Source organism: Dermacentor andersoni, chromosome 3 (genome assembly GCF_023375885.2).
Source record: "Dermacentor andersoni chromosome 3, qqDerAnde1_hic_scaffold, whole genome shotgun sequence".
Classification (NCBI taxonomy): Eukaryota; Metazoa; Arthropoda; class Arachnida; order Ixodida; family Ixodidae; genus Dermacentor; species Dermacentor andersoni.
This window is the reverse complement of record NC_092816.1, coordinates 163,844,398-163,867,466: the sequence shown is the minus strand read 5'-3', so window position 1 is coordinate 163,867,466 and position 23,069 is coordinate 163,844,398.

The following is a 23,069-nucleotide window of genomic DNA, read 5'->3' as shown; positions in this document are numbered from 1 at the left end:
CGTCATACTGCTCGTCATTAGCGAACGCCGCCGTCCGGAGACAAAAACAGGCTGTTTAACGCAAAACTATGTCATTCTCATTTTATTCCTATCTCCTGACGTCACATTTACGTAACCGCCAACGTAAGAATTATTTAACGCAAAACTATGTCATTCTCATTTTATTCCTATCTCCTGACGTCACATTTACGTAACCGCCAACGTAAGAATCAAACAGGTACCTTAGACTTAGACTTAGACTTAGAACTTAGACTAAGTGACCAGCACGCAGAGGTGGAGAGGATGTCGTTCGGCTAGTGCAGCAAAAGTAGATAACCAAATAAGGAAGGCGGTGCCGGCTCCTGTGATTGGTCCGCTTTTCCTTGCTTAGCTTGCGGTTGCTAGCCGAAAATCGCGGCGGCGACCTACGGATGGTTATAAATGCCGCTGAAACGGATCCTCGCTGACAAAATATTGGAAAAGCCATGTCATATGCGTCCGTGAAGGACTGTATATTCTGATACAGCAACGTGATTTTTTAATGAGAGCATAGAAACCCATCCCCTCCGGCAGCTCCGAGTAGCCGCTGCGTGAGCGTTCGGCTGGGCGCTCTGTGTTCTTTATCGAACAGGGCATGGCCAAGTTTTTCCGAAAGTAACTCCCATTTGCTTGATATTTACTTCCATCTTTAGTGCACGCACGCAACCTCGACGTCGTAGGTTTTCGCGGTTTTATGAAGTTGCATGACAGCCAGGCACATTGGCCACAGCCTGAAAAAAATCGGTGAAGTAGATAAAAGCTAATCGCGAAAAGCCGTGGAACCGGGATGAATTTTTTTTCGCTCATTGGGCCTAGTCATGGGGATAATTTCAGTGTACAGGTCATATGAGTTCAGGGGTTGTCGTGGATTTATTGACATCGCGTAATCGACACGCCTAGTGGGGGAGGCCCCAGATATTCTTGACCAATCGTGGAGGGCTGGTGACAGAGATGTGATAGAAACACACTGGTATAGCGTTTTATTAGAGGGCCACAGCTCTCACGAACGTAAAGTCATCGTCATCATGATCAGCCTGGTTACGCCCACTGCAGGGCAAAGTCCCCTGCCATACTTCTTCAACTACCCCGGTCATGTACTGATGTTGGCCATGTTGTACGTGCAAACTTAATCTCATCCGCACACCTAACTTTCTGCCGCCCCCTGCTAGGCTTCCGTTCGCTTGAAATCCAGTCCGTAATACTTAATGACCTTCGGTTACCTTCCCTCCTCATTACATGCCCTGTCCATGCCTATTTCTTTTTCTTGATTCCAACTAAGATGTCATTAACACACGTTTGTTCCCTCACCCAATCTGCTCTTTTCTTATCCCTTAACGTTACACCCATCATTCTTTTATTTATTTATTTCAATACCCTAAGGGCCCATGCGGGCATTACATAGGGGGGATTCATCATAGAAAACTTATAAATATACGACACAGGTTATAAACGGCTGAAGACAGAAATAAACAAGTTAACAAGCCAGGTACAAGTTTTTAAGAGAAAAAATGGCTAGGAACAGGATCTGAAAAAATGCACATGTAGCAAATTCCACAAGACGTGGCATGGCATCTAACATTTCACGGAACGATACGGCCGGCACGCACAAAAAAAAGGGGGGGGGAAAGGAAAAAACAAAGACACACATCATTTTACGTTGGAATTTTCTAAGTATGACCAAAGAGCTGTTTGAAATGATGATGTTTCAGCGATAGCCTCAATGCTAGAAGGAAGCGAATTCCACTCTTCGATAGCCAGGACCAAAGGTGAGTATTTGAATCGTTCTGTTTGAGCGAAAATGGGTTTAGTCTTCTTCATATTGCCGCCAGCATTGCGAGAACACAAGACGACCGCCACATCCCAACTGCCTTTAAAAGAGCCGCCACACCGCAAGCGTCAAGAAAAGCATCGCAAGGCAACGCTGGGCCGGTGCTGACAGACCGGCGGCTCGTGCGCGAGAATCGGACTGGCACGCGACAGGAAGCGAAAAAGAAGAGAACGACGTTAGAAGAAGCGAAGCTCAAGGGACGTTTTTGTTGACGGGCACAGGTTCGCCCAGAATAAACTAGTTTTCATAGAAACGGCCGTCGTAACTGCTGGTTACATGTCTGGTGGAGGTGCGGGGTATGACTTCAAGCCCCACACGCGCCAGGGAAGGTAGCCCGGATCCCCGAAGTTTGGAGCCAACGGAATTAACGCCGGTCCACCAACGCACGAGCCGCCGCATACGAGGTGAAGCCCCCGAGTTTGGTCCTCTCGCCGATTCACCAAGGGCGGCGGCAGCAGTCTGCCTAGGTACCAGTGCGATGGCTACTCAAGTGATGCCTCCTCACGTAGTCGTTGATTCACCCCGGACGCCAGAATCCTTTCACGGAGACACATTCGAGGATGCCGAGGACTGGCTCGAAAACTTCGAGCGTGTCGCCAGATGTAACGGTTGGGACGAAGCAAGGAAACTCCGGTATGTGTACTTCGCCCTGGAGGAATCTGCGCGCACGTAGTTTCAAAACCATGAAGCGTCGTTATCATCGTGGAACGACTTCCGACGAGAGCTGCTTGCTACGTACCCTAGCACGGACCGCAGAGAGAGGGCAGAAGCCGCTCTTCAGGCGAGGAACCAGAGAAACAACGAAAGTGTGACAATGTACATTGAGGATATGACCCACCTCTTCCGCCGAGCGGATCCAAACATGGCTGAGGACAAGAAATTGCGGCACCTAATGCGCGGTGTGAAACAGGAGCTTTTTGCCGGCCTGGTTCATAATCCGCGCCGCACTGTAGACGAATTTCGATCAGAGGCGACGACGATGGAGAAGACGCTGCAGCAGCGCGCGAGGTAGTACAACAGAGATGTAAGCCTCGCATCATTTGACGTTGGGTCAGGAGCCCTCTCCAACAACATGGACATCCTACGCGAAATGGTGAGGTCCGTCGTAAGGGAAGAGCTGCAGAAACTGCAGCTGGCTCAAAGCCCTCCGCCAGTGTCCTCACTTCCCGATGTCATACGCGAAGAAGTCCGGCAAGTAATTTGTGAGCCAGAGCCTCAGGTACGGCCCCGCGCACAGCCAGAGCGTCAGCCGCGGATATCGTACGCCGAAGCTTTACGCCAGGACCTAGGACGCGCCGACTTTGGACGAACGGCCACAATACCCCAGATACTTCCTCGCAATGTACCGCCCATGGCAGAAGGAAGGTCACGTAAAAGCGATGTATGGCGCACTGCAGACCGGCGTCCCCTCTGCTACCACTGTGGAGAGGCTGGTCACCTATACCGGGAATGCCAGTATCGCCGAGTAGGACTGCGTGGTTTCTCTGTGAATGCACCTTGCCCTCGAAACGGTGAGCGCCCTGATGAAATCGAAGCATTTTTGTCCACGCGCCAAACTATTCGAAAAGCCCCGCAACATGAACCTCGATCGGCAGCGCCTATGCGTTATAGGTCGCCCAGTCCGCGCCCCTCCTCCATTTCACCGAGGCATCGCTCACAAAGTCCGCGACGGGAAAACTAGAGTCAGCGACCTGTGGAGGCAAGGCCGCTGAAGCCCGGAACACCGAATGCCCTCCATCGCCAATCCGACAAGACGGCGGCAATGACGAACCGACGAACCAGCGCAGTGATGACGCCGTTACTTCTGAGTTGCGCGTCATCATCGACGACTTCGAAGTGACTGCGTTGATAGACACTGGTGCGGACTATTCAGTTATTAGCAGTGTACTCGCCAGAAAATTGAAAAAGGTATTGACCCATTGGACCGGACCCCCAATACGTACAGCGGGGGAACACTTAGTCGACCCCGTTGGAATGTGCACAGCAAGAATCGGCATTAGAGGCTTTACATACGTCAGCAGCTTTATTGTTCTCCCTGAGTGTTCCCGTGAGCTTATACTGGGCATGGACTTTTTGCAAACGAATGGCGCAATTATCGACTTACAAGAATCACGCGTGTTGTTTTCCACAGAAAATGCTGTTACCATTTCTGATACAGAACAGCCACACATTTCCTCTCTCCGTATTGTGAATGAACACGTGACGGTGCCGGCACGGTGGAGTGTGACTGTCGTTGTAAGGAGCGACGTATTCCGTGACTATGAGGGACTTGCAGACGGAAATATCGGGCTGCGACTGGAAAAGCAAATATGTGTGGCAGGAGGCCTAGTTCACCTGCGTAACGGATGCGCGAACGTCCTCTTGACTAACTTTGGCAATGAGGCACAACACGTGGCGAAGGGAACAGTCATAGCGTCTCTTCATGACAATGTACAACTCGCGGATGTGTCAACCCTCCATACAACATCACCAGCTTCTGTCAGTTTAGACAGTGTCCTTACCTCGATCGACATTGACCGAGAGCTGTCATCACCACAAAGAGATAAGATTGTGAGCTTGGTCACAGAGTTTGCTGAATGCTTTTCGACTTCATCGAAAGTCCGTCGTACTCCCGTCGCAAAACACCGCATTGTGGTCGAACCTGCAAGACCAGTGCGCCAACACCCGTACCGAGTAGCTCCAAAAGAAAGAGAAGCGATAAGAAGTCAAGTACATCAAATGCTCAAAGACGATGTGATACAGCCATCCAATAGCCCGTGGGCATCTCCGGTAGTCCTGGTCAAAAAGAAGGATAACACCCTACGATTTTGTGTTGATTACAGGAAACTCAACCTCGTCACGAAGCGAGATGTTTATCCACTCCCACGCATCGACGACACTTTGGACAAACTACGCAATGCTTACTTCTCTTCTCTGGATCTCAAAAGCGGATACTGGCAGATAGAAGTGGACGAGCGAGATCGCGAAAAAACAGCATTTGTGACACCGGATGGTCTATACGAGTTTAAGGTGCTCCCATTTGGTCTGTGTTCTGCGCCCGCCACCTTCCAGCGGATGATGGACACTGTTCTCTCCGGACTGAAATGGCACTCGTGTCTCGTCTACCTGGATGATGTGGTGGTCTTCTCCACTACATTCGAGCAGCACATGCAGCGACTGAGAGCAGTTCTGGATGCTATTCGCACGGCGGGATTGACCATAAAACCCGAAAAATGCCACTTCGGCTTTCGCGAGCTCCGCTTTCTCGGACACATTGTCAGTGCTGAAGGCGTCCGCCCCGATCCTGAGAAGATCACTGCAGTAGAAATGTTTCCGAAGCCAAGAGACAAAAAAGCTATTAGACGTTTCCTGGGACTGTGTGCCTACTACAGGCGTTTCGTAGAAAATTTTTCTAAGATTGCCGAACCACTCACGCGACTGACAAAAGAAGATATCCCTTTTGTGTGGGAGAAGGAACAAGTAGACGCCTTCTCTGAGCTACGACGACGTTTGCAGAGTCCTGCTATACTTGCCCATTTTGATGAAACTGCCGAAACGGACATCCATACCGACGCGAGTAACGTTGGTCTCGGTGCCATACTTATTCAGTGGCAGAATGGAGAAGAAAAAGTTATTGCCTATGCGAGCCGTACCTTATCAAAAGCCGAGACAAATTACTCAGCTACAGAAAAGGAATGCCTGGCGGTTATACGGGCCATCAGTAAGTTCCGGCCATACTTATATGGCAGACCGTTTCGAGCCATCAGCGATCATCATTCATTGTGCTGGCTGGCGAACCTCAAGGACCCTTCTGGAAGACTCGCTAGATGGAGTTTGCGTCTGCAGGAGTATGCCATCACGGTCGTTTACAAGTCCGGTCTCAAACACAATGATGCTGATTGCTTATCACGTGCACAAATCGAATCTACGTCACCTGAATGCGAGCAAGATTTCCAATTTCTTGGGGCTGTAAATATGACGGAAATGGCTCATCACCAGCGTACAGATCCGGAATTACTCCTGCTCATCGAGTACCTGGAGGGTCGTCAAGTGAAAGTGCCTCGAGTTTTCGTCCGCGGATTGTGTTCGTATGTCATCCGGAACAACGTCCTCTACAAACGAAACTTCGAGCACACTGGTGAGACGTTTCTACTTCTCGTACCATCATCGCTGCGAGCTGAGATCTTAGAAGCTTGCCATGATGATCCTGCAGCTGGCCACTTGGGCGTTAGTAGGACTCTGGCGAGAATCCGCCAGAAATATTACTGGCCGAAGTTGATGAATTCAGTGCAGCACTATGTCAAATCATGCCGAGATTGTCAAAGACGCAAAACACCGCCACTCAAACCAGCAGGTTTTCTCCAACCGATACAGCCACCAGCAACACCCTTTGAACAAATAGGAGTGGATTTACTTGGACCATTTCCCGTATCAACGTCAGGAAAGCGGTGGATTGTGGTAGCAACCGATTATCTGACTCTGTATGCTGAGACATCTTCTCTTACAAAAGGAACCGCCATTGAAGTGGCTCCGTTTTTTGTCACACACATAGTGTTACGACATGGCGCACCTAAAGTACTCATAACAGACAAAGGAACAGCTTCTGTTGCCCGTTTGATGCAGTCTGTTATGAAACTAACACATACTGCTCATAGACAAACCACAGCGTACCATCGGCAAACAAACGGCCTGACTGAACGGCTCAATAGAACGCTCGCTGACATGATCTCAATGTACGTGGACATCGAGCATCGGACATGGGACAGTATTCTACCATACGCTACCTTTGTGTATAATACTGCAGTACAAGAGACGACACATTTCACGCCATTTGAACTTGTTTACGGTCGGATAGTAACAACGCACTAGACGCGATGTTACCTGTAAACAACAGCAGTGAAGACGACCCTAACGCTAGTGAGTACGTAGAAAGGGCAGAAGAAGCACGGCAGTTGGCAAGGCACCGTATCATACAACAGCAAAACGTCGACGCAAGCCGGTACAACCTAGGGCGAAGAGAGGTACAGTACAACCCCGGAGACAAAGTGTGGGTATGGACGCCAATACGTACGCCCGGTCTTTCGGAGAAGCTACTGCGCCGTTACTTTGGCCCCTACAGAGTACTTCGCCGGCTAAGTCCCTTAAATTACGAGGTAACTCCTGAAGGCCAAGTCTCCTCCACACGACGCAGGACTCGCCCAGAGGTCGTACACGTAGTACGAATGAAGCCTTACCATGAAAGGCATTGACAACCGGAATTTGCACGTACGATCAAGCGTAGCACCAGCCATCCCCTGACCACTGTACCTTTAAAGCAGTTGGCTTCTCTACAGGCCTTTTCTACGCATCGGGACGATGCTTCTTCGGAGGGGGCTAATGCCGCCAGCATTGCGAGAACACAAGACGACCGCCACATCCCAACTGCGTTTAAAAGAGCCGCCACACCGCAAGCGTCAAGAAAAGCACCGCAAGGCAACGCTGGGCCAGTGCTGACAGACCGGCGGCTCGTGCGCGAGAATCGGACTGGCACGCGATAGGAGGCGAAAAAGAAGAGAACGACGTTAGAAGAAGCGAAGCTCAAGGGACGTGTTTGTTGACGGGCACAGGTTCGCCCAGAATAAACTAGTTTTCATAGAAACGGCCGTCGTAACTGTTGGTTACAATATGATCTACACGAGCCGATGTGTGTGGCGCCGGGAGAAGATGTGAACTTGCGAATGGTGTGTTATTGTGGTAGAGAGTGTGGAAAAAAGATAAACGGCTGAATTTTCTGCGCATGGCCAGAGGCGGGAGATGGAGTGTTATTTTCAGTGATGTTACACTTTAATGCCGACAGTAACGGGAAAGGATGAATCGTGCAGCTTTGTTTTGTATAGATTCCAACATGTTAATAAGATAAGTATAATGAGGGTTCCAGATCACTGACGCGTATTCTATCACACGCCTGATTAGCATGTTGAATGCGTGAAGTTTTGTATCTTGGTTGGCTTGGTGTAGTCGGTGTTTAAGAAGACCAAGTTTTTTAAGGCTTTGGTAGTAATCAGTTCAATATGAGTGCTCCAGGATAAATTAGAAGTAAAATTTACACCGAGGTATTTTACCGACACTGCAGTTTCAATTATAGTATTGTTAACTGTGTAGGCATTAGGACTTGTGTTAGCAGCGGAAGTAAACTTGAGACGCTTAGTTTTGTCTGCGTTAATAACCATTTGCCACCTGACGCACCAATGAGTTAGTTCATCAAGGTCAGTCTGGAGAGCAATGATGTCGCAAGGGCTCGATATTGCTCGGTAAATTACGCAGTCGTCTGCAAATAGCCGTATTGTTGATGTTATGTTCGACGTGATGTCATTAGTATATATTAAGAAAAGCAGTGGACCCAGCACCGAACCCTGGGGAACTCCTGAAGCAACACCTGTACGCCTTGATAAGAAGCTGCCTAACTTAACTGACTGAAAGCGATTTGTTAGAAATACGTTGATTCACTGCGTAGTACGTTGTTCCAGCTGCAGGTTGCGTATCTTTATCATCAGGCGGTTATGAGGCACGCGATCAAAGGCTTTAGAGAAATCAATAAAGATGGAGTCAATGTAGAAGGAAGAGTCGATTGCTTGATGAAGGTCCGTTATTAACTCAAATAACTGCGTCTGACAATCGATAGCTCCATAGCTCATTGCCTGGTCCTCAGTTTAAGTAGAACCCTTTTCCTAAGCCTCCAGGTTTCTGCACTGTAGGGTTGTACTGTTACGACACAGCTGTTATACACTTTTCTTTTGAGTGTAGAACCTGCTACCTGCTGCTCATGATCTCAGAATGCCTGCCAAACGCACCCCAGTCCATTCTTATTCTTCTGATTATTTCTGTCTCATGATCCGGATCCGCGGTGACAATCTGCCCTAGTAGATGTATTCCCTTACCGCTTCCAGTGGCTCGCTACCTATCGTAAACTGCTGTTCTATTCCGACACTGTTAAACATTACTTTAGCTTTTTGCAGATACATTTTCAGACCCACCCTTCTGCTTGGCATCTCCAGGTCGGTGAGCACGCATTGCAATTGGTCCCCTGACTTATTAAGCAAGGCAATATCATCAGCAAATCGTAAGTTACTAAGGTATTCTCCATGAACTCTTACCCCAATTCCTCCCAATACCGGTCTCTGAATACCCCCTGTAAACATGCTGTGAATAGAATTGGACAGATCGTATCTCCCTGCCTGACGTATTTCTTGAGATTTTATTGCTTGCTCTATTAAGGACTATGGTGGCTGCGCAGCCTCTATATATATATATATATATATATATATATATATCTTTCAGTATTTTTACGTACGGGTCGTCTACACCCTGATTCCGTAATGCCTCCATGACTGCTGAGGTTTCGACTGAATCAAACGCTTTCTCGTAATCAATGAAAGCTATATATAAGGGCGGGTTATATTCCACACATTTCTCTATCACCTGATTGATACTGTGAATATAGTCGATTGTTGAGTAGCCTTTACGAAATCCTGCCTGGTCTTTTGGTTGACAGAAGTCAAAGGTGTTCCTGAATGTATTTGCAATTAGCTTAGCAAATAATTTTTAGGCAATGGATAGTAAGCTGATTGCTCTATAATTTTTCAAGTCTTTGGCGTCCCCTTTCTTATGAATTAGGATTATGTTGGCGACCTTCCAAGATTCCGGTACGCTCTAGGTCATGAGGCATTGTGCATACAGAGTGGCCAGTTTTTCTAGAACAATCTGCCCACCATCTTTCAACAAATCTGCTGTTACCTGATCCTCCCCAGCTGCCTTCCTGCTTTGCATAGCGCCCAAGGCTTTCTTTACTTCTTCTGGCGTTAATTGTGGCATGTCAAATTCATCTTTACTATTCTCTCTTCCATTAATGTCATCGGTATCGTTGGTACTGTATAAATATCTAAAAAACTCCTCAGCGACTTGAACTATCTCATCCATATTAGTAATGATATTGAAGGCTTTGTCTCTTAACGGATACATCTGATTCTTGCATATTCCTAGTTTCGTCTTCACAGCTTTTAGGCTTCCTCCGTTCCTGAGAATATGTTCAATTCTATACATATTATATTCGCTCATGTCAGCTGTCTTACGCTTGTTGAATAACTTCGAAAATTCTGCCAGTTCTATTCTAGCTGTAGGGTGACCGGCTTTCATACATTGGCGTTTCTTATTCAGATCTTTCGTCTCCTGCGATAGCTTACTGGTATCCGGTTTAAAGAAATTACCACAGACTTCTTTTGCACAGTCCTTAGTGATGCCGATAAGATTGTCATTCATTGCTTCAACACCTCTTCCTGAGTTATAGCCGAACACCTGTTCTGTAGCTTGACCCGGAATTCCTCTATTTTCCCTCTTACCGCTAGCTCATTGATCCACTTCTTATGTACCCGTTTCTTCCGTTCCCTCCTTAAGTGTAGGCTAATTCGAGTTCTAACCATCCTATGGTCACTGTAGCGCACCTTGCCCTGCACGTCCACATCTTGTATGATGCCAGGGTTAGCGCTAAGTATGAAGTCTATTTCATTTTCAGTGTCGCCATTCGGGCTCCTCCACGTCCACTTTCAGCTGTCCCGCTTGCGGAAGAAGGTATTCATTATCCGCATATTATTTCGTTCTGCACACTCTACTAATAACTCTCCCCTGCTATTCCTGGAGCCTATGCCATATTCTCCTACTTGTCTCCCGCCTGCTTATTGCCTACCCTGGCACTGAAGTCGCCCATCAGAATAGTGTATATTGTTTTAACTTTACCCATCGCTGATTCGACGTCTTCATAGAAGCTTTCGACTTCCTGGTCATCATGACTGGATGTACGCGCATAGGCCTGTACGAAATTCAACTTGTACCTATAATCAAGTTTCACAACAAGACCTGCCACCCTCTCGTTAATGCTATAGAATCCCTGTGTGTTACCAGCTGTATCATTATTAATCAGGAATCCGACTCCACGTTCTCGTCTCTCCGCTGAGCCCCGGTAGCACAGGACTTGCCGGTTTTTTAGCACTGTACATGCTTCTTTTGTCCTCCTAAATTCACTGAGCCCTATTATATCCCACTTACTGCCCGCTAATTCCTCCAATAGCACTGCCAGACTCGCTTGACTAGATAACATTCTAGCGTTAAACGTTGCCAGGTTCAGACTGCAATGGTCGCCTGTCCACACCCAGATATTCTTAGCACCCTCTGCTGCGTCAAAGTTCTGACCACCACCGTGGTCTGTTGCTTCGCAGCTGCTGTGGACTGAGGGGCCGGGGTTTGATTGTTGTAGTCACATAAGAGGTTGCGGCCACTTACTGCACCCAGGTGGGCAATCCTGCTCTGTTGAGAGAGTGCGTTACCGGTTTCGGCCACCGGGATCAGGCCGCACTCCAGGCCTGTTTATGCAATTTAATCAACACGCGAATCTTTTTTTCCGGTTGAAAATTGCGCGGCACCGGGATTCGAACTACGGTCTTCTTCCACGCGAGGCGGATGCTCTACCTCTACGCCACCGCTGCACCTCGAATGCCACCGCTGCACCTCGGAAACGTAAAGTATTATGGCCCAAAGATATTTTTGTTCCACCGTACGAATTTTACATTACTTTGATCATGCGAATAAAGATGATCACAAGAGTGTTACTGCAATCACACAGACGAATTTAAACGTTGGAACATTGGTCTGTGACCGGTGGCTTCAGGAAAGCGTGGAGGGGACTTGCGTTTGTCTGACTACTGGTCCACCTTTCCGCCCCAAGCCAAACAATACATTGGACGCGCTTCTCTATAGCGTAGCATCGATAACGAAAAATTATCAGGCTCTCTAATGCCAATAACAATGCTCGCAGGCCCTGTGGTTGTAAAGGAGAAAACAAAAACAAGGGTCCTGCTGGCGAATTCGCGAAGCTTTTGTTCGCATTTGTTGTTTGGCATTAGATGGCCGCGTTCGCTATTGTACCGATATCGCACTTTAGTAGTGGCTGGAATCTTACAAATGCCAGGAACTCTTTGTCCACTCGGACAGTTTTATCCTAAAGGTATACAATGAGATATCCTCTAAGATGGAGCGTGCCTTATTTTTTCCTTATCTTTTTCCTCTTTTTCTTTCTTTTTGCGAATATAGGCCCTGTGCTATTAACTACATCAAGAAAGTGCTAGGTTGCTGAAGCTAGATTGCTCAAATTTACTAATTTTATTTCAAAAGTTACCGGAGCTTTAAAAACAAAAAAAAATTAACTTCCATACATTTACCTCTCCATTTTTTTTCGGTGACATCAAAGCACTCGAAAATATATCCATGATGCGCATCGTTTGATCGCGTTTTACCTAAGCGCTAATTCTTTCCAAGAACAAAACGCGCCGTTATCGATGGTTACGTAATGTAATTAAGCACATTGCCGCTTACATTGCTAGTCCCAGTATATATTGTGTACCAACTATCATGCACCAAGATTTAAAATGGGCAAGTGCCGCGTAGCTGGACATAACCAAGATTATCTTCTTTGCCGTCGCTTGGAGACAGTGTGAATATTTCTTTGCATTGTGCATAATTACATAATTAATATTAATTAATAGCTCGACTTGTCAAATATAATGTTTAAATCAAAACTGTAAGTGAGAAATGGGAAATGAAAAACTCCCGATACACCTTTCGGTTTCTGAATACGTGATATATAAAAGTATTTTTCCGAGCGTGAACGAAGCCCGCGAATACACGAAATATTTCGTCGCTATTCGAGGCACTGGGAGTGATGCGCCGGGTACACCCTCCTTCGTAGTGATCTTTTCTCGCGGTGGGCTGTATACGTTAGCCACGTAATGCCTTGGTGCATCTTGCGGTCGGGCATGATTTATATAATGGAATTTTCGACCGTTGTCACTTCTGTCCTATGTTCTTGGGCCGTGATTGTTTTCTTGCGAAGTATAGCTGTTCTTGGGGTTATGCTAGGTGTGTTGTATGCTGTAAGCCTTTTTTAGGTGTTGGTCTCTTGGAGGGCGATGATGTCTGGTTGATATGTCTTTAGATATTCTTCTAGGATCGCGGCCTGTAGGATCTACCGTTCTAGTGTCATATGCGGAAAGTTGGTTCAGAAAAGGGCGTGTTTAAGTGAAGGGTTATCATCCATAGGAGTCTTGGGTGTGTCTACATGCTCCCGTTCAAGAGAGTTCGAACGGGTTGGTATCTTTCTGTTTGGGAGTAGTTTTTCAATCCGTGCCCTTCCTCTAGTTCGGCGTGTCTCACGTAGTCTTTCTTGACGTGTACCATGAAGTTGGTGAGTTGGGACTTGGATACATTTGATTCGGGCGGTATGCGTGTCCATGGTGTGGCTAAGCGTCGTGACCACGTTGCTGCTTCGGATGGTGTTTCGCTGCAATTTCGCCTATACAACTGCTTCGAAACTCGACGGCACTATTCCTGCGAGCTTGGCGGAGACGCTCTTTGTCTGCGTGACAGCTTCAACTTTTTGTTTGGTGAGGTTCGGGACTTGTTTAGCTAGTGGCTGTTCTTGACATAATCGAGTGGGCTTCTTCATGTTTTCATTCTGCTTGTGTATCATTTCTTCCTGTTTCTTGCATAGTTTCGTGAACTTGTCCACGATGACACCTTGCAGTTGGATCTGATCGTGATGGCTTTGCAGCACATTCTGCTGGTTTCGACCCATGTCCTCCAAGTCCCAGAGTGCCATGGTGCATGCCGACGAGAAATCCAAAGTGTTCGTGTTCTGGGAAAGAACTCGAGCCTCCCGGCGCTGCAGCAGCATAGCCGACTCGCTGGACGGAAAACGATCGGGATTTCGAGCGATACCAGGAGCTAGATCATATGATCGACCTCGACGTGCGTCGGCCGGGCTTGCCTTGTAGTGCGCTGCCCGATTTTGTGAACGGATTGTCCAGCTTGGGAAACTCGTCACTGCATGAACTCCAATGACTATCTTGGATTTTGCTCTGTTGAGTCGCCTTAGTTGATAAGGTAGTGGGTTCGGTCGTTGTTTCTTCATTCTTTTTTCAGCGGTCTCGTGTACTTGTCCGTATATTTTCCACTTGTGTAGGCATTTGCGATCTTCGGTAAGTGTGGATTGTCTGCCCTTGTAACAGATGTCATCTCTCAGCCTGGGACAGTTGTCAGTGTCCATTGGCACCGCACGTCCGGGAGCACTACATGGACTTTAGATAAGGCTTACAGCGGTAGTTCCCACTTTGATAGCTGATAAAGTACGTGAAATGTGACCCGTCGAAGGTGATGACAGCCGTGGAGGACCGAACTATTGTGGGCGCGCCAAGAACAGTGTTTCTCAAGCCGACTTTGAGACCAGCTACGTTATCAGCACCGCTAGTACTTGGCATGGGTCCTTAGATCACACCTCTGCATACCTAGTCGGGATGTCTCATGTGGGAGTTCCCTTTCAAGAAGGTGCCACTTAGCTGGCTGGTGGTTATGCTCCTCCATTTGGTATAGCGTTCCGTGTCGGCGGTACGCGCAATCATGACATTTACTATCCTCTGCATCTGAACTCCAACGTTATCGTGGTAGTCCTGTTTTGTGATGACACTTGATCTTCCTATATCGTGAATGTATGCGGTTCGGTTCCGTTTCGGTATGTCGAGTGTGATTTGTGGTCTGTAGACGATCTCTAAGTGGTCTATTGTGAAACGTGGCATATTCGGGTTGTGTTGTTTTGGCGGTTGTGGGGTGGGCTTGGGCTTTTGTTTCGGCATTTCGTTGAGTGTTTTTATGGGTTCTGATGCTCGCATTCTCTTGCGTCCTACTTGCATCCATGCAGTATGTTGGTTGTCAGTTATTTCCCTGCTATTGCGGTCATAGGTCCATGCCGACGCCGTTGCGCAATTTGCCTCCGTCTCCTCGGTTTGCATCGTTGTCGGTTTTTCTTGTAGCGGGTAGCCATTGGTTATCCTCAAAAGCGTAGGCGGCGGGTAGCAGGTAGATTTTCCTCTACCCTTTATTCATCGATGTGGGGACGCGATGCTCTTAGCGTGGCCCCATGCGCGTGCGTAGCAGGTGGGAGGCGAACGTTCCGGTGCGTTAAGCTGACCACCATGGTGTTAGGGCTAGCACGGAGAATTTCAGCCTCGAGATGTTAAGAGTTACATTGCGGTATTAGAGGTCTACTCACTGCGTGACTTGTTGAATCTGCGAGCACAAAAACCAAGAACTTTCCTGGCCTTGGACAACGGAAAACATGGTAAGAAACAGTACCCCATGGGAAGCGTTTGCGCAATCCTTGGCCCCCTAGCGGCAGTTCTTTGATTTTACAGAGATTACCGAACTCTTCTCCATCACTGGTGGAAGCGCACGTGGTGTGGCATGCACTTTCACTGAGCTCCTTCGTTTATCTCTCCCGAACAGTCCTGGACTGTTCGAGACTCGGCATATTGACTGCTCACTGGTGAAAAGCGTCCCCTTGGGCAGTTCGGGACTGCCAGGGATTAATGGTGTAAGAGGCCCTGTAATAGAAGCACATTCAGTCGCGTTCCGAAGAACCTTCGCGGCGCCAACACCTACGACACTAAATTGAGCAACGAGCTAGGGAAATCTAACGCAAACAAAAGCTAAGAATAGGGATACGTTGTTTATTTCACCGATTACATTCCTACCGCGCATTTTCCACTTTGCGGGCATAGCATCTCGTCAACTGACAGACTGAATCAGCCCACGAAAATTTATTCTACAGTTACATTCACATCTAGATTGGTATAGTGCGCGTTATAGCAGAAGCGATATTTATGGCACCTCTCGAACACCTAGGATACTTTCTCTTCCCTTCAGGGTTTATGAAAAATACTCGCGAGGCTTCTCTATTATGAGGCGTGCCTCCATTTTGGTGTATTCCCGATATTGTCGTATGGCCAGCTATTCGGCTGTGTCGCCTCCTCTTTAGCCTCCTGAGATTGATCGGCGTGTTAGGTGATCCGCGCACATTGAGCTCAACCTCAGCGACGCCAATAAGTTTATATGTGCCCACTTTGGCAACGTCTAACCACACCTACTGCTAGCGTTCGGCGATCGCCGCCTCTCCGACCTGCCATCGCCTTATGATGCCCGCATACAGGACCGACCATCACGGGTGGACAACCAACCAGCCCCGTTCCATCCCCAACCACCACCTCTCTTCTTAGGGTACGCAACTTCAAATATGGCTCACCAACGAGACTTCGTCTCGCATTTCTTGCTACCGCAAGATTGCACGAACAGTCGGGCCTCACCGCTGCTCTCACTGCTTCGGATCTGCACATTACACGAATGCGCCTCCACTGCGACCACAAGATGGCAATAATTGCGTTCGCTGACCCTTCGGTGATCCAGAAGCTGTTTCAGTCGGAGATCGTAGTTGCGTCGGTTGCCTTTCATCCTGTATTATCTATGAAGCTGCCGCCCACAACATCTGTCTTCAGGTTATCCACAACCTAGAGCCGCATACGCCTTCTCGAGAAGTCATGACCAGCTCCTGGGACCAATATTCCGGCATCCTTGTGGTCCACATGATGGGTGCCCTCATGGGCTATCGGATACAAATGTGGGTAAACTACCTAGGCGTCCGCCTTCGCATCACTCCACGTTGGCCTCGCGCCCAGTTCTGCAATACCTGACTCGAACTTGGCCGCCACACTGATGTGTGTTCCCAAGCTGGTGTGAACCAGGCAAGTCCTATGCGACCATTCTGATGCACCCCTGAGCAAGCCGACGAATGCCGCCACGGATGTCCGCGTTGCGTTGAATATGTTCCAGCGCTCGACCCCAGGTACCAAAGCAGTGTTGAAGCGGAGCACGGCCTACGCTAGGCGGCATATTATCGCCATCTTCAGCTCGAGGAGACAGCGCCGAAGAAGCATACTTCCAAGGCTGCACTTCAGTCGACGAAGCCCACATGCACCACAAGCCAAAAGCAAACTGCATCCCCCTTTCGTTGTTGTTTCCACACAATTTCACGTCCAGCTACACAGCTGCCGAAGGCAACACCGCCACCAAGCATTTCCCTCCACATAACCTCGCCTATCCCACATTAGTCCAACGTTACTCATGCCCACCAAGCAACACAAGAATACTAAGCCGCTCTTCTCCACAGGGCGTTGTCCTACCCTAAACATCCACCTCCTCCTATCTCTGCTCCGACTCTATCCACTTTTAGATCCCCATGGCTAAAGAACCGTGTTGTCAATATGGTGGTTCTCCTGCTAATTTCAGCGGGAATTCGCGCTGGTTAGCGGGATTTTTTGGGGGGGAGTAGTGGGTTGGTTTTTGAGTGCTTTTAGTGTAATGTTGGAATATTTTCATTGGTAAAAATGCTAAATATTTTATGACTAATCCTTTCTTTACGCGTCAGAAACATGCAGCTTATCCATGTCCCTTTGATTGTACAAGGCAACTATGACTATAATCCTCAAAAAGCAGCACGAGAACCCCTGAGCCCTTGTTATGAATTGGAAATTCATAACAGCTCAGCGGCTTTAATGTCCAATTGAAAGCCGCTGAGCGGTCCTTCGTGTTATGAAGGTCTCGCGAGCAAGCGAGCACTTTATCACCCTTTGTAGGTTATTATTTGGCTTTGCCGAGGGGCACTTAGAACGCAGGCGAGAGCTTGCGCTATCAAGGAACGCGCGGATACGACAGCCTTGTGACAGCGATGGTGACGGGGCAGTGAGGCGGTGTCCTCTCCACTCACGCAGCAACTGGCGCGCTATCGGGCAGCAAGGGAAAGCCCCTTGACACGCTGAGCTCCGTCGATGTGCGCTCATGCTGCGTCACAGCCAATGGGACTTACGTACACTTTAGCTACTGCATACGAAGGCTTTTTCGCTCGATGGGCCACTTCATGCTTTCACTTCAAAATTGTGCTTCGGATTTCTCCCGCATGGGAGGCATTAGAGGGTGCTATACCGGACGCTGACAAATTCCACCGTATTGTCAAATAATTTGGGATGCATTTTCAACCAATCAGAGAGGCTTAGGGGATTGGTACGACTTCTGTGATTCCCAAATTTATCAATATGGGATTGAATTTAACAATCTCCCAAAGATCACCCCGAATTTCGTCAAATTGTCAAATTCGCCTTCTTAACTGCTTTGATTGGCCTAGAGCAGGCTTTAGGGCTGCTACGGCGCCCAAGTTGCTGCTATTCCAGAGTTTGACTACATGGCAGAATATTCACAATGCCCAGTATTGCGCCCCATGCCATTGTGCCTAGTCTGAACTATTGCTGTAGCAGTATCCACAATTCTTATCAGTTTATCTCTTAGCCAAATTCGTGAAGGCGCTTAAGGAAATTCTGGCTCCTGAAATGGCCCTGTGAAATACCTCCAAAAATTCTATTGACCAATTTAGCTTCACCAGTAGTGCTGCTGCCGTAGTGCAAATTTGATGTTGAGCATGTTTTCAATCACGTGAACATGATTAAGAGCGCTATAACGTAAAGCTATTCCGAATTTTTCTATTCTACTTCTGCAATCAGCCCTCCACGATTGGTAAAAAAGTTTCGGGCCATCGCACGTAGCCTCATTGTCAGGCGACGTTACGAAAACCGCGACAGCCCTCATCAGATGTGACGTGCACACTGGCTATGCCTCAGTAGACCGAACGAAAGAAAAAAATAAATATCTCTGATTCGACGCGTTTTCACCACTAACCCACTGCTCTTGGTCAAAAGATTTCAGGCTGCATTCACTTCGCCTGCTTGTCACACAGTGTCACAAAACCGCGAACGCTTGCCGCTTCAAAGTTACATGTACACGTTAAACATGCAATAATATGCCCAACAAGATTGACCTTTTTTTCTGAATAGCTGGATGCTGTCCCGTTACGAAAGGAATATAAGATGGCTGCCCGCCATACGCTTAGGCACTGGCTACTCGCACCTGCCGGAGAGCTTAGCTTTATTTGCCTCTAATAAAACATTTTGCCTTGCCGTACAACGTTTTCGAGCCCTTTCCGCACGTTTAGGACATCGCTCTCTCAACTTTTCTTTGCTGAGGATCTCTTTCAAACGCATTCTTAACCTTCCGTTGCGCGCTGCCGCAATTTTCGACCAGCCACTGCAAGCTAAGTAAGGGAAAGCGAACCAATCACAGCGCCGGCTCCACCTTCCTCATCCGGTAATATGTTTTCACTGCGCTGGCTCGGCCCCATCGAAACCCTCCCAATTTCAGCGTGCCCCTCGCCTTTTCTAGGGCCAATTGGACAAGAAAAACTGCTCATTTAAGGCAATGTTATTCATTTTTAAACAAACAAGAGTGACCTGTAAACGAGGAGAGCATTTGATTGGGCTGTTCAGACAGCGCGGCTGCTCTCTGCCCGATGTTTGCGTCGGCTGTTACGCAAATAGGACGTGGGGAGACTGGAATGAAAATATATTAGAATAGTTATACTTTATAGGGCCCTAAATCTAAGCTAACCTTACGAATAATCCCTGAGATGGAAATGTTGATATAACGTGGTGGGCTGCTTTAGAAGAAATGATAAATTCTCCTTTAGTTACAGACTGCCAGAGCACGTGTTTCGCAACGTATGCATAATGGAGCTCTGCAGCACCGGCGATGGCACCTACCCTAGTTTTCCAGTGACATCAGTAAAAAAAAAACAAAAAAAACCCTAAATAAGAAATAAGAAAAATAAGAAAATCTATCTATCTATCTATCTATCTATCTATCTATCTCTTACGCAGAAAAAGTGGCCCAAGTTGTTTACCATCATGGCGCACCAGGGATTTGCTCGCGGTCGTGACGTCTTCGTGATCCCTCCATCGTTGTCATTCAAGCTTCCCTATCTGACTCTCATCATGCCGTCGTTGTCACGCCGTCGTCAAGCCGCCGTGGCCATTCTATCGCCGTTACTCCGGCTTTTTGGTTAGACTATTGTCATACCGTTGTCGCTACGGCATCTAGTTGTCTAATAGCTGGGGCCCTTAGGTAAGTGATGGTCGTCTTTGATTCTCAATTGCTGCATGGTCGACATTCAAGCTTTCTCAATAGATTCTCGCTAAGCCATCATTGTCATTCAGTCGTCGTGTATTATCTGTAATCTCAACTATGTGAGGCCGTCGTGGTCACTTTGTCACTGTCGTCGCCACGTGTTTTGCTGACTCAGTGGCCCAAGTTTACTAATATTTTGGGCCACTAAGTGTGTACTTGTGGTAGATATTCTATCGTGGTCTTTGCATCATCACCATTACAGTTTGGTCGTCTGCCTCGCGTTATGCTATTGTCGTCAGGCGATTATCGTACAGTCTATGCGTTTGTTCTCATACCATCGTCTGAGGCCGTAAAGAGCATTTCATCATCGTCACTCGAGCTTTGTCAGTTAACTCTCATCATACTTTTTTCGTCACGCTATCGACGTCATAGAGCCGTTGTCACGTGATCGTCATCATACACTCATGGTCACCTCATTGCCCTCATACCAATGTAATGCCATCGTCGTCAGGAAGTTGTCATGCATTCGTTCTCATACCATCGTCATGGTGCCGATGTGGTCGCCGCCACTGTAACTTCGTCATCCGAATTTCGCCACGCCATCGTCTTCCTACAATCATCGTCACACAACCATCACCATGCTTTTGTGGTATGTCATTCTATTGTCGTCATGCTATCGTCGTCATGCGGCCTTCGTGGGCTCATACACGACGTACGTTCGTCATTACACCGTAATCATGCTTATGTCACACAATCATGAGGGCAGGTTATACACCGACTAGCACACCTTCTCCGCCACCCCAGACCATGGAGCTGGCACAACAAAACAACGAAGAGGGGAACCCCATTGATGACATCAGAAGTCTCATAATGAATCTACAGAGCCAGATGCAAAGTCAAATGCAACAGATGCAAAGCGAAATACGGCAAACACAACAAAAGTTTGCCCTGCAAGAGCAGAGTTTCCGAAATTACGTAAAGAACCAGAATACGCAAAGAACCACCAACGACGCCAGAGACAGACTATACAACGAACGTAGGTTCGGCGCAGAAACCCCCAACGCAACCAACAATAATCAGACATGGCAGAACGGAAACAACAACACTTAGAAATCTGGCAATGGAACTGCAGGGGGTACAAGCGCAAGCAGGGCCTCCTACAGCAATTCATATACACCAGAGGAACCCCACCAGATGTAATCATGTTGCAAGAAACAAACAGCACCCCAACGCTCAGGGGCTACATATGTCAAGAGAGCGGCTGCACCGCGACCCTCATAAGCAAACAAATAGTAGCCATAGCACACAAAGAGATAGAGGATACCCATAGAGCACGTAATCACGGAGATCATTCCCAAAAAGAAAAGAAACGCCAAGAGCACCTACATCGTAAATCTATATAGCCCACCCAGACAAACAAAGGGGAACTTTATTAGGCTTTTTGCGGAGGCGAAAAAGTTAGCGGGGCAGAATACTCTAATCATTGTGGGCGACTTTAACGCCAAGAGTCCGAGATGGGGCTATACTAACGAGGACAAAAAGGGGCGCGGCATCTGCACGGTGGCAGAGAACGTGGGGTGCGAGCAGCTAACCGACGAGAACCAACCGACCAGGCAGGGGAATAGCGTCAGTCCAGACACGAGTCCAGATCTAACCTTTATCAGGGGCGCCAAACAAGCGGAGTGGGAAAACCTGCTCGAGAGCCTTGGGAGCGACCATCACATAATAAGGATTGGCACGGCTCGGCTGACGGACTGGGACGCCTTTAGAGCGCACTGCAAGCAGCTCGAAGGCAGCATCGTTTCGGCGGAAGAGTGGAGCCAACAACTCAGGCGAATGCAAGACCTATACACGAAGGAAGCAGACAGGACGGAACAGACGCCGGAGGTGGACAAGCGGCTCCTCAGGCTATGGGAGGCGAGACGCGGGCTCACCAAGAGGTGGAAGAGACAGAAACTCAACAGAAAGCTAAAAAAGAAAATTGCGGACATCACCAAGAAAACGGAGGAGTACGCGACGCAGCTGGCCAGACAGGGGTGGCAGCAATTTAGCAATTCGCTAAACGGCACCCTCAGTACGGCCAGAACGTGGCAGATCCTCAAGGCCCTCATGGACCCGAGCAAAAACAAATCCGAAGGCAGCAAGTCGATACAGAGGCTAGTCCACCAGTACGAAGGCACGGACGAACAACTCCTTGAGGAAGTCCGGGTCAAATGCTACGGCAAAGACGAGGTCGAGAGCTACAAGGAAGAATACCGCGGCGAAGAAAACCCTACCACGGACCGACCCATCATGAGAGAAGAGGTCGTCGAGGCGATAAGATCGGCCACCAATAACACGGCGGCGGGGGCGGACAAAATCCGGAACTCGCTAATCAGAAATGTCGGCGACGAGGCCATCGACCAACTTACGGCCTACCTCAACAAGCTCTGGCAAGAAGGAAGAGTTCCGGCGGAGTGGAAACACGCCGTCGTCGTAATGATTCAGAAGCCAGGGAGAAACTCCAAATAGAAAATCTCAGGCCGATATCCCTAACGTCGTGCCTGGGCAAGCTGTACGAGAAAGTGATCACGAAGAGAATCCAGTCGCACTTGGAAAACGAGCGATGGTAACCGGATAGCATGTACGGTTTCAGAGCCAACCTCTCAACGCAACACGTGCTGCTCCAACTCAAGGAGGAAGAGCTCGAGACGATGCCGAAAACGGGCGAAAACGTCGTCATGGCCCTCGACATAAAGGGGGCATTCGACAACGTCAGCCACGCGGCCATCATGGAGGGCATCAACAACAACTGCGGGAAGAGAGTGCTCGATTACGTCAGGGACTTCCTGAGCAACAGAACGGCAACGGTGGGGCTGGGCGAGCTGAGAAGCAGCGTCTTCCCCACGCCGTGCAAGGGCACACCCCAAGGATCCGTCATATCGCCCGTCCTCTTCAACGTCGCAATGATTGGCCTGGCAAGAAAACTTAAGGAGATCCGAGGAATCCAGCACGCGATATACGCCGACGACGTCACGACCTGGGTCACCCAAGGATCCCTCTGAGAGAAGCAAGAAAAACTGCAGGAAGCGGCGACCTGCGTGGAGAACTACACCACAGAAAGTGGACTGCGATGCTCCACGGAGAAGTCGGAGCTCCTCAGGGTCGGCAAGCACCCAACGCAAGCGACACTGGAGGTGACCCTCGAGGGACACAACATCCCGGAGAAGAACATGATTAGGATCCTGGGCATGTGGCTACAAGGCAGCCGGAAGTGCAGCCACACCATTAGCCTGCTGAGCAAGGCGGCGGAACAGGTGGGCCGCATGATCAATAGGGTATCCCA